Source organism: Molossus molossus, unplaced genomic scaffold (genome assembly GCF_014108415.1).
Source record: "Molossus molossus isolate mMolMol1 unplaced genomic scaffold, mMolMol1.p scaffold_m16_p_5, whole genome shotgun sequence".
Taxonomy (NCBI): domain Eukaryota; kingdom Metazoa; phylum Chordata; class Mammalia; order Chiroptera; family Molossidae; genus Molossus; species Molossus molossus.
In genome coordinates, this window is record NW_023425388.1 from 3,226,976 (window position 1) to 3,239,871 (window position 12,896).

Genomic DNA, 12,896 nt, shown 5'->3' on the forward strand with positions numbered 1-12,896 from the left:
CTGAGCCAAACCGGCCAGGGCTCTTCTTTCTTTCTTTCTTTCTTTCTTTCTTTCTTTCTTTCTTTCTTTCTTTCTTTCTTTCTTTCTTTCTTTCTTTCTTTCTTTCTTTCTTTCTTTCTTTCTTTCTTTCTCTCTCTCTCTCTCTCTCTCTCTCTCTCTCTCTCTTTCTTTCTTTCTTTCTTTCTTTCTTTCTTTCTTTCTTTCTTTCGAAAGTGGTATAGTATGCATTTTATTCAAGAGCATTTACATCCACAAATTTTTTTCACAGAATGTTTCCTGATGTGCAATTATTATTTAACTTCAACCTTTTAAAACTGTGCCCTTCATGGTGCTGCTAGTTACAAAGTTAAAAACACTTGATAAAATGCGTAAGACACAGCCAGCAGCTAGTTCCAAATCACGCTGTAAGCCGGCACGTCCTCCTGAAACACACACCCTTGGGGCAGGGCAGTTACAGAGCTTCCCCTGAGCCCGGCCTTTGCTGTCTGCTGCACCAGGGACCTGGGGATCCAGAAAGCCAGGCCCGGCAGGGGGAATGGCGGGAACAGAGAGGCCATCGGCCAGTCTGGCTGGTGACAGGGATGCAGGGAAATTGACTACAGTGTATGCTCTGTAGCAAAACTCACCTTTGAAAGAAAACCTAACCCTGGCTGGTTTGGCTCAGCGGTTAGAGCGTTGGCCTGCGGTCTGGAGAGACCCGGGTTCGGTTCCCGCTAAGGGCTCGAACCTCGGTTGCAGTTTGTCCCCGGCCCTGGTTGCCGCTCGATGTGTCCCTTTCACGTCGATGTTTCTCTCTCTCTCTCTCCCTCTCACTCTATCTGAACAAAATATCAAAAAAATGTCCTCGGATGAGGATAAAAAAAAGAAAGAAAGAACACCTATCAAACCTATCCTCTACCCAGTCCCAGGCATATTTTTTTTTTCACTCTGATCTGTTATTATTTTCATTGTTTACAATTGTATCGAGATACAGTTCATATACCCTAGAATTCATGTCCCCCTTGAAAAGATACACTTTCCTATATTCACGCCTGTCACCACTATCTCATTCCAGAACATTCTCATCAGGCCAATACGTCTCCACAGCCACTAGCAGCCTCTCCTCACTCCTCCTCCCTCAGCCCAGGCAGGTTGTGGTGCTTTTAATGGTCATGTCTTTTTCTCTCCAGTGAAATTCTGAGAGCCCAGGAGACTCATCGCTCCTCCTGGCACCAAGTAGGTGCTCAGTGCGTGATCTGTCTTGGTGATAAAAGTCTCGGCCTAAGAGTCTCCCACTCTTTCCTGGTCAGTCTGATGATTTAACGATCATATTGAAGGGCTGGAAGAGAGCACCTGAAGCTGAGCTTCCCCCCTTCCCTCCCTTCTAGGAAGACCCGGACTCAGACGCGTCACGTCAGCCAGATAAATGTTTTATTGACCTTATTTTTATTTTATTTTTTTGGTTAATCCTCACCTGGGGATATTTTTCCATTGATTTTCAGACAGAGTGAAAGGGAGGGAGGGAGGGAGGGAGGAAGGCAGAGAGATCAATTGGTTGCCTCCTAAACAACCCCGACCAGGGTAGGGATCAAACCTGCAACCCAGGTACCTGCCCTTGACCAGGAATCGAACCCGAGAGCCTCCGGTCTGAGGGCTGACGTGCTCACCGCTGAGCCAAACCGGCCAGGGCCGTCAGCCTTGTTTCTGATTCAGCTTGTTTTCGGGGAGGACAGGGACATCCTGGGCCTGCCACCGCAACATGGAGGTTGACAGTGCAGCGGTGGTTCGTGTTTTCCCACCGCATGAGGAGACAGTGAGCACACGAGTGGCCTGGACTGTGGGAAAAGGAGGCACGCTGTGGGGCTCCGCATGCGTGGGTCCGAGCTGGTTGTTTACAGAGTGAAAGGCGGGTCCCCCGTGGGCTCCGACGTGGCTGCCACTGTGCCTGGGAGTCTGCAGACCCGGTTCCGCTCACTGGCAGGACTTGAAAGCCCAGGATAATCCCCTAAGCCTTCGGCATTCTTAATCCACGGCTGGGCTTTGAAGCTCAAAATTCTTCACTTGCCGTCCCACGCTCTTTAGAGATACAAATATTTTGGTTACTGCTGCAGTGTCTATGGAAAAACGTATCAGTGTGCACCCCCACAGTGGTCACGGCCGATGAAGACAGTGTCGCCGCTGTTCCCAAGACCACGCTCTCCCCACCCCCTAGTTCCACGTCTTCTAACATTCAAACAGTGGTTGTCCATGGGCAGCTTGTTCTCCGGGAAATGAGAGTCTAAGACACAGAGCACAGCTGAAAAGTGGACACAACCCAAATGCCTCTCAGTGGACGAACAGAAAACAACGCGTAGTGTATCCACACGATGGACTATTACTCAGCCGTAAACAGGAATGAAGTAGGTGTCCATGCTACAACCTGGACGGACCTTGACAACAGTATGCTGGGCGAAAGAAGACAGTCACAAAGGCCTCAGATCGCATATTCCACTTATATGACATGTCCTTGAGAGTCCAGCCAACAGGTCAACGCGTGGCTGCAGGTAGTCCCAGACAAGGACCCGAGGGTTGGAAGGACCTGGCCTGTCGCCTGGAGCAGCTGAGGGGCCCGGCCCTGAGCAGGAAATGTTCAGGCCAGAAACAGTGCTAATCCATGTGGATCAAGGGGGGTGGGCACAGCTTCGTGTGGCAGAAACACTCGGAGCAGCTGCCAGGCTCAATGACAAAGAAGAAGACTTTTCCAAAGCAACGGAGAAAGCCTCCAAAGGCGCTGGAGTCCACTGTACCCTCGACTGCCCAGGAGGTTCCCCCCCCCGGGGGGAGCTGTCAGCGCCTGGCCCCGTGGTCGCTGCGCTCTCTGTGGGCGTGGTTCTCTGTGGGGCTGACGGCCGTGGGCCTCTGTTTTCAAAGCTACCTTTTAGAGTATTGTTTCTTTATTGATTTTAGAGAGAGAGAAAGGAAGAGGGAGAGAGATAGAAACATCGATGAGAGAGAACATAGATTGGCCGCCTCCTGCACGCTCCCCACTGGGGATCCGGCCCACAGCCTGGGCATGTGCCCTGACTGGGAATCGGACCAATGACCTCTTGGTGCAGGGGTCAGTGCTCAACCACTGAGCCATACTGGCTGGGCTTCAAAGCTACCTTTTAAAGGAGGAAGTCTGATCACCAGTCTGCTGAGATCTAGAGACAAAAAGTACAAGCAGACGCTGGTGAAGGCTTTCTCAGAACAAATTCTTCCCTCTTCTCCTTGAGGGCCCCCGCGTCCCCTGCCGGTTCTGGACAGAGCTCTCCAAGAGCCCATGAGTACGTGGAGACTAATGAGAACATGGGCCAAATCGTCCTGGAGCTGCCCCAGTGGAGGAGGACAGGCACCACAGGGGACGGAGCCAACTCGCTGAAAATTCACTGTACGCAGGCAAGAGACCGGTGCTTCTCTAGGCCCCTGGAGCCACTGGGCCTCCTCCCGCCTCCTCCGGTGATCGGTGTGAAGCTGCTCAAAGGAAGGAGAGAGAGTGTACTTAAAAGCAAAACAAAATGTCCACTAAGAGGCAAATCCATAGAGCCAGAAAGCAGATTAGTGGTTGCCAAGGGCTGAGGGAGGGGAAGTAGGGAGTGACCAATAATGGGTACAGGGTGTCTTTTTGGGGGTGATGAAATATTCTGAAATTAGATAGTAGTGATGGTTGCACAACTTTGAGAATATGCTCAGACCCACTACATTACATACTTTAAAAGAGTGGATTTTATGGTACATCAGTACTATTTTGGTTAAAAAAAAATAAAAAAGGTTTGCTGCCAAGCCTCCAGGGGGTTAGAATAAGAGTGCCAGGGAATCGTGCTGGAAGTGGAGACGATTCGGCAACTCCGTCCGCCAGCGCTGGCTGGAGTCAAACCATCCCTGTCCTCCCCAAGGCCACGTGCCCTGCCTGACCTCCGTCATCTCGCCTGGATCCGTGGCACTGAGGGATTTGACAGCCGGAGCAGACCTTAGAGATTCCGGTCCGACCCTGTCATTTGTCAGGCGAGGAGCCGAGTCCCGGTAGAAGTGATATGTTCCAAGTTGCCTGAAAGCCAGCGTCTCCACCTGACATCTCCAGCGACCACTCCTCCCCCTCTCCTCCGACTCTCCCTGCTCAAATACGACGGGACCGTCCACAGATCTGAGCCTTTCTGAAGCAGATTCTGCGTCAACTCCCAGCTAAAAACCTTCAGTAGCTCCCCCGCGCCCTCTGTCTCCTATCTGCCCCGGCTCCCAAAATGAGCTGTCCTTGCCGGCCCGGCACACCGTGTACTTGACAATACCATGCCCTTGTGCACATTTCGTTACCCAGCTTTGTGTGTGTGTGTGCCTTCACTCCTCGGCTAAACCCTGAGTTTCCTGGATTCTGAAGCTATGTCTTCTGCATCTTTGACCTTGGGGCACAGGGCACAGTGCAGTTCCTTGAACTTGATCGGGCTCAGGAAATATTTGTAGACCAGTTGATTCCATTCAAGACAATAGCTAGTCTTTGCCTGGATGAATCCAAAGGGCATCGGAGTTGTGGCAACAGGTGACTTGCCTCATCTCTTCTATTGAAGACAAAGACTGAGTTAAATTTGGGGTGTAGTCTGGACCAAAAAAATTCTAGAAACCTCTCATGAGATTAGATTTAATCTCAAAAAGGGAAAACTCTTGGAGGAAGGTGGTCCGAAGGCAGAGACTTCCTGTTCTGAGATAAATGGGAACTGGGGGTGTGATGCACTAGACGACCAGAGCGACACTGCTGTGTGGTACAGGAAAGCCGTCGAGAGGGTACACCCCGAGTGCCCATCACAAGGAGAAACATTTTTCTTTCTTTTCTTTTTCTTGTATCTATATGAGGTGATGGATGTCAGCTGCACCAATTGTGACAATCATGTCACATTATATGCAAATCAAACTGTCACGGTGTCTGTCTTAAACATACACAGTGATGTATATCAATTATTTCTCAATAAAACTAGAAAAACAAAACAGGCAACACTCACTTAAAAACAGAGACTTGAACATTACTTTTGAAGTAAACGTTTTATGTATTACCGAAGTAATTCGGGTTCATTGTAGAAGATTCACAAAATTCTGAGGAAGTTCCTGGAACATAAGAAAAGAGAAAGTACCCACAATCTCATAATCGTTGCCCTAGGGAACACCTATAGATAATCTTTGCTTGCACAGCCATTTTTCTCTGCACACGTATTCCACACCAAGGTACTGTTTATAAAACTGCATGCTGTTTTGTAACCTGCTTTCAAATTAACTGCAAAATGAAAACTTAATAGCACTTCGTTGAGTGGGAAGAATTTTGTTGCCATCGCTGGAATGACTCATTCTGATGACGGGGGAAAGAGCAAAGATTTGTTTTGCTTCTTTGCTTTTCTCGGTGCAGGAAAGGGTGAACGAGACGGGTGGGAAGATTTCTGAGAACAAGGAACACGGGCCTTTCCAGCTGCCCCCTCACGGGGCGGGCGTGGGGAGCTGCTTCGCCCTTCTGGGTCTCTGTCTTCTCACCTGTGCTCTGCGGGGACCCAGAAGGCATCTAGTCAGGTCCTTTTTTAGCTCCAGAATTTTGTGATCTTGGTCTGAAGTTTCTCCTGTCCCGTCTTTGTCCTTGGATATTTCAGAGCCTTCTACGTGCTCAGGAAGGCAGAGAGTGTGACTGCTTTCCCCCTGGTTTATGCCAGCACAGTACCTGGCAAAGAGCTGACGTTCAGCGAATGCTTGTTAATGAATGAACGGATGAGACGCTCATCAATGATGTCCTTTCTCATGGACATCGTTAAATCACAGGGGCTTTTCAGGAAGCACCAAATAGGAATTCTATATTTAGGTACTTGGAATGGGGATAAAAATATAATTAAGTAACATTGTGTATTCATTGACTGATGGGGAATATTTTCCCATCCTCTTTCCCATTTGGTTCTTTCTGTGGCCCCACTGGGGAGATTTACCAGTTCCGTTCACAGGTGATGGATGGCCAGGTTCCGATCTGGCCTCTGATTTCAGGTCCTGGGTCCCTCTGCGACGGCACCTCACTGTTTCATTATCTCAGACACCCCGTTTTCTCTTTGGCTGGGAAGGTCCCTCCACAACCATGTAGGCAGCAGTTCTCAAACGTCAGTGTTCCTAAGACTTGCTGGAGCTCAGCACTCCCCATTGTAAAGACTCATTCGAGGGGACTGTGGTGCAGGTGGTCTGCAAAGCACACTCTGAGGACCTCTAGCTGAACATATTTGAGATTTAGTATTTTGTCAAGCAGAGGAGCTGGCCAGGGCAAGGCCATTAGGAGACCAAGCACGGGCTTGCCCACGCCTTGGTTTCCAAGGAGACTGGGGACAGCAACACGCAGTTCATGTTCATCATGGGTTTCCTGTGCCAAGAGCTTCCAAGTGCTTCACGCCGTTAGTTATCTCCTTAGTTCTCCTCGGAGCCTGACGGGTAGGTCCTGCGACTGCGTCCGCTGCACACGAAGCGGAGCCCAGACAGGTGCCTCCGGCTTATCTGCGACCCGGCGAGGCTGCTGGCGGGGCCGACCACGGCCCGCCTCGGTCGGGAGAAGGAAACCGGTTGTTTCCGGAAAGCTGGGAAGCTGGTGAGTGTCATTGGGCGATAGGAAGGGCAATTCCTATTTTGGCTTTTACGTTCATGGTCGTTCCCGTGTGCGAATTGCTCTTGGCTGTCGTGAACCTGGAAAACAAAACTGAGAGGGGTGGAATTCCCATGACAACCCCATCTTCCCCCGGGTGGGACAGCTCTGAACCAGCCCCTGCAGGATTCTGTCTCAGGTGACTCCACCACACCGGGCGGTTCTTCCAGGGCCGTTTGAACACCATCAACCAGATAGTTGATGATATTATGGAATTCCTGGGTTTCTGTCTTTATTTTTTACTTTAGGTATGATACTGATATTATGGAAATGTTTTTAAAAAGTTTATATTTTAGTGCCATGTACTATAAAATACTAGGAGGTTCTGGATTTACTTCAAAACGAGCCAGTTTGGAGAGGCGGTCGACGAAGCATCATGGGCTCAGGGTGGTCATTGTTGAAACGGGTCGGCGCGCACATCGGGGCTGTTATTCGGTCGCCTCTGGTTTTGGATGTTCAAACGTTTTCATAATAAAGAGTGAAAAGTAATTACCTGTCTCATGTCCCTGCCACTCTGTAAGTGGATTTAGTAAGTGATTTAATAAGTGTAACTGAAGCGCTCAGGGTTGAGAATGGTGGTTGCTGCACTGACATTTTTTAGTGAGGATCTTCAGCGTCTTAATCCAAAGAATCACAGGTTTTGGAAATTTAGGCATTACCCCAACCTGATAGGGAAAGTATTTTGCATCTGCTCAAATTTTCTCCTTCCCTAGTTGACCTATGTGTAGAATTGGTCTTTTTAAAAAAGAAAAAGTTTTTTTCTTTATTGAAATTTAGAGAGAGAGGAAGGGAGAGGGAGAGAGAGGTAGAAACATCGATGAGAGAGAACATCAACTGGCCGCCTCCTGCATGCCGCCCACTGGGGATCGGGCCCACAACCTGGGCATGTGCCCTGGCCGGGCATCGAACCGGCGACCTCCTGGTGCAGGGTCAACACTCAACCACTGAGCCACACTGGCTGGACTAGAATTGGTCTTGATCCCTGACTTTGGGGACACTTTTGATAATCACTACATTTTATTGTATTGTATTGTATTGTGTTTTTATTATATTATATTATATTATTTTATTGTATTTCAGCAATGCTTGATAACGCTAACCTAAAATAAAAGGCCTTTCAAAATGAGACGCAACAAGCGTTTATGGAGATCAATAAGAACAGCTGATCGGGAGGCAGTGATTCAGGCAAGAGCCCAAACAAAGGCCAGGGGTGTTTTTGAGACGGGGCAGGGGAACCACGATGATGACATCCACAGAGGGGGGCGTTTCTATTCTCGCAGATAAGGTAGCACAGTGACGCTGATTCTAAACAATGTTTTTGCTTTGCAGCCCGCAGCCTTCCCTCCAGGGCTCATTGTAACCGCTTTCTTGTTGTCCTTGCAACAGTTCCTTGGAAACAAGGTTGCTTCGGCTCAGGCCAAAGGTTGGCTTGCCCTGTTCGCAACATTCCAGGGTTGGAGGTATAGGACGGGCAGGGCCTCGTCCCTTTCCTGCCCAAGAGATTCAAACCGAGGAAAAGCTGCTTCAGGAAGGAGAGTCGAGGACCTTGCCTTAACCTAATTTGCATTAAGTGTGCCAATAAGAGGCCTTTGAACAGGACCTGTCGGCTGGACACCCAGGCCCAGAGATTCTGAGTCACCTGGTAAGAATGTTCCTGCCCTGTGGGCTCCAGTCTTCAGCTCCCTGGAAATCGCCCACTCTCACTCCTGAAGTCTAACACCTGCCCCCACTCCCCTTTTTCTTTTGTCCAAAAAGTCTTATACACCCAATGTGGCCTCATAGTCCTTGGAATTTTCGTGCTCATGTGAATTTTCCGGGCCCATGTGTCAACAACTTGATTTTCTCCTGTTAGTTGGTCCTCTGAATTCAATGATCAGCCCTGCCAGAGAACTTGGAAGGTGGGAGAAAAAGTATTAAGGTTTTTTAGCCCCCATAGAATAAATCTGAGGGTTCAAGGGCTTCGTGGAGAGGGTGAGAATCACGCGGGCCCGTGGAGAACAAGCAGAGTTCACCACGCACCCAGCGAACGGCAGAATCAGGGCCCCGCCCAGGGGTCCTGCCTTCCCTCTGGTCCGGCACAATTTCTGTGTCACAACTGCATTTCTCTTTTCCGTCTGAAGTCTCAGGTTTCTTTGTTCCTTCTCGTGCCTGCAGGATGTTCGCGAAACCTCACCATGCACTGCCGGGGAGCACGCTCCTTTGTTGGGGGTGCAGGCTGCTGGGAGAGGCTGGGTGGAGGCAGGATGACGCCAGGGCTCGTCCTAGGATGTAGCCCCGGGGCATGTCTGTTCCTCCAGGACACGAGCGACTGCATCCTCACCCTGATGGGCTCGGGCTCGGGCTCGGGGCGCCTGACGTGGGGGACCTCTCTCACTCCAGTTCACCTGTTCATGCAGCCGGTACTCACCCCTTCCCATACCCCACACGTGCACACAGAGCCAGAGGGACTGGAAAGGTTTTTAAAAACCTTCCCCCAACCCTGTTTGAAAATGTCAAGCGTTTCAGGGTTGAGAAAAAAGAAAAGCATGACTCATGACAGGCTGACAAACAGTTACCGGAGGCATGAGGGTGAGTCACGCCTCCCAGATCTGCCTCTCTGTTGCAAAAGGGCTGGGATTGACAGAGCATCATGGGACCAGCCAGTAAAATTCCACGACTTCCCGAGGCCGATTTGGAGGTAACTGAAACACCCTGGGCTTTTTCCAGCCCCCCTCTAGTGCGGGGGTCTGGGTACCCTCCAGGTATGCTGATCTCCACAGGAAATCAGGAAGAATGATGATTACTAACTGGAATAAAACCATGATCATCTGTCCATGCCTAGCGCCATGCTCAGCCAGCCCTGCTTGCTGCTGCGGGCCAGCCACACTGCTGGATTTTCTTGAAGGGTATTGGGTTGCTAAGCAACAGCGCTGGCAGCATCCATCAAGCCCAGCAATGTCAGCACCAGAATGCGGCCTGTGAGCAGCCTGCTCACCTCCCCCCAGCCCCTCCCCCTCCCCCTCCCCCACGAAACAAGGTAATTTGCATATTGGAGCTGGGAGCGGTGTCAGGTGGTTCTGTGTCTAAAACGCCACTGTGCAACCCATGGAACACAAATACTGTCTTGCTTATTGCAAAACGGCAAGTGGCGTCGCTGAGAAGACAGACCCACTGGGCACACGCCTCCCAGGAGTGGAGACGCACTGTGAAAGCCCGCGCGTCAGCTCTCCCGCAGTGTCCACCCGAAATCATGGTCTCCCTCTGCCCACGGCGCATCTCGTGGATACTCTGTTCTGTCCGTGTACGTCTCTCGCCCCCTGTTCTGTGGTCTCCTGGGTGATGGAGTTCTTACTTGTGTGGGGACAGAAGGGAGCCTATCTCTAGGTGGGCCTGGGCCCCGGGGTTGACAGTGGGCTCGGCTGCTCACAGCTGCTACTGAGGCCGTTTTGTTCTGCGGCAGCTCCGTTCCGAAAGGGCTCATCTTCTGGGCGGGTTCTCCACCCGGGCACCGGTGTCTGTGCCTTGACTTCCTTTGGAGGGGCAGCAGGCGGAGCGAGCTGGTCAGATCCCAGAGGCAGAGTGATGGGCAGGAAGGAACATCAGCTTCGGGGTCAGACAGCCCTTGATCCAAGTCCTTCCTCTTCCTCAAGGGGCTCTGGCATCTCGGCCGATTCTCTCCCCATGTCTGAGAAGAATGTTTGTGAAAACCTCCTTGCGGTCATTGGGAGGACTGAGTGCGATAACACATTCACGCGTCTGGCCCGCGGTGTCCGTTACGGGGCAGATATTACAAAGACAGAGCGAGTCACAAGTGATCCCCAGCTGGGAGACTATTTACGATGTCACCTGGTTCAGCCCCACAAAGAATTTGAATCCCCCTTCTTCCAGGGGAGAATCAGAGCCACGGGCTGTGCCACGACCTCAGGGACAGGGGCAGGTTGTAAGCTCAGCTCCCGCCCCCCGGTCTTTTGTCCGGCTCTCCTGACAGCTGTGTCTGCTCTGACCCCAGTGCAGGGGCGACTTTCAAGGCCCCGTCAGGGCCAGGATGCTCAATAGGAAGTATGTGGTGCCTCACCTGAAGGCGACGTTCTTTTTTAAAAATTTATTTTTATTGTCCTGGCCAGCTGGTTTGGCTCAGCAGTTAGAGCGTTGGCCCACGGACCAGAGAGACCCTGGTTCGGTTCCCGCTAAGGGCATGTACCTCGGTTGCGGTTTGTCCCCGGCCCTGGTTGGGGTCGTGTGGGTGGCAGCCACTTGATGTGTCTCTCTCACATCGATGTTTCTCTCTCTCTCTCTCCCTCCCTCTCACTCTCTCCCGCTCTATCTGAAGATAAATGCAAAAATGTCCTTGGATGAGGATAAAAAAATGTTATTTTTACTTATGTTTTTATTGAATTTTTAGAGAGAGAGGATAGGAGAGGGAGATGAAAGAAACAACTATTCGAGAGAGAAACATCAATCAGCTGCCTCCTGCACGCCCCCTACTCGGGCTCGAACCTGTGGCTTCTTGGTGCTCAGGATGATGCTCCGTCTGCTGAGCCCCACCAGCTGGGCTGAAAGTGACTTCCTAATTCTAGGTTTGAAACCACCGCCCCTGCAGGTGGTCGGTGCTACAAGGCCCAGTTATTACCACACCGGCGATCTTACACGTTTGGAGAACACTCCCCCACCGCAAGAATCCATGCACTTCTCTCCCGGGGAAACCGCTGCCCCCAAAGGAGAGCGGGGGGCGGGGGGCTTCCGGGCTGGTGTTCCCAGGAGCCAGAGGCACGCGGACAGCCCTCAGCTCCAGCCCGGGGCGACCGTGTCGTGGGGCCCAGGTGGGCGGAGGAACAAGGGATTGGTCTCGGTTTGCCCTGGGTTAGAGTTGGGAGAGAAGACTCATGAGCAGAGTGAAGTGGAAGGAAACAGGCCAATGCATTTGGGAGACCCCGGCTTTGAGGGCCCGGGAGGCTGGTGGCCAGGAGGAGGAGATAGACAAGAAGGGTCTTGGCAGAGCCTACCAGGGAGGCTCTCTTTGAGTCCTTCTCCTACCCCACCCCCGAAGCGCCATCAGGGCCCCACACAGTGCAGGGGGGAGGGTCCTTCGGAGGCAGGACCCAGCTCGCATCAGAGGTGACTGGGAGTCCGGGTCAGATCACATCTAGAACCCCGGTCAAGGACACGAGCAGACTCACTAGGCTGTGCCACTTCCAGCAAGTCACAGACCCTCTTGCAGCCTCAGTTTCTCCACCAGAAACATGGGGATAAGAGTATGAGGTGGTGGTGAAGGGGCATGAGGTAATCCATGGGCAGCCCCGGGCACAGTGCCCAGCACCCAGAGTACCGCAGAACCACTGTCAGGGTGGGGCAGTGGGGCAGAAGGAAAGCGCTCCCACTCGACCAGGGCCGTCTGCAGAAAGCTCCCACCGCGGCGTCCAGGGCCCAGCCCAGCTCCCCGGGCAGATGCACCGTTTTCCCATCCTGCCAACCACGTCTTTCCTTCAGGTGGCCCGGGTATAGCACGGGGCTCTTTGAAAATTAGGGCATAAGAAGTACAGCTGTGCCCAGTGGTTAAACTGGTTCTTCTATCAGAGGGGTGTGACCCTGAAGGGGAACCCCCCTGGGATCCCAGGACGGGACAACGAGTGGGAGTGACTCTCCCACGCCACAGTCCTGTCGTCAGTGGTCAGCAGCCCGGATCCCAGGCAAACCAGCACAGTCCTGGGACCCCACAGGGGTGACAAGCTGCTCCGTGGGGTGATGGAGACTTGAGAACGGCTGTGGACCTCGAGGGACCGGGGTGGGCCGGTGGAGCAGCCAGGCTGGTGGTCTCCAGCCAGGACGTGGAATGCAGACCACCTCTGCCTCTCCGCAGGGGCAACGCAGGGAGAGGTTCTCCCTCCACTCGGCGCCCTGGCCCGTTGGTTTTTCTCTTTCCCTCTCTCCTCGCTCCTGCTCCCTATTGTCAAACGTCCACAGGCTGTGAGAACAGAGCAGGAACTGGTCACATCTCAAGGGGACATGGAAAGGTGATGGGGCAGACCATGAACCAGGTGACCTGGAGACCCTTCTGCCGGGAAACGGATGTTCTGGATAAACCGTCACGTGCAGTCTTTTAAGAATAGAACCGAACTCTGGCCGGTTTGGCTCAGCGGTTGGAGCGTCGGCCTGCGGTCCAGAGAGACCCGGGTTCGGTTCCCGCTGAGGGCACGTACCTCGGTTGCAGTTTGTCCCCAGCCCTGGTTGGGTCGTGCGGGTGGCGGCCACTCGATGTGTCCCTTTCACATTGATA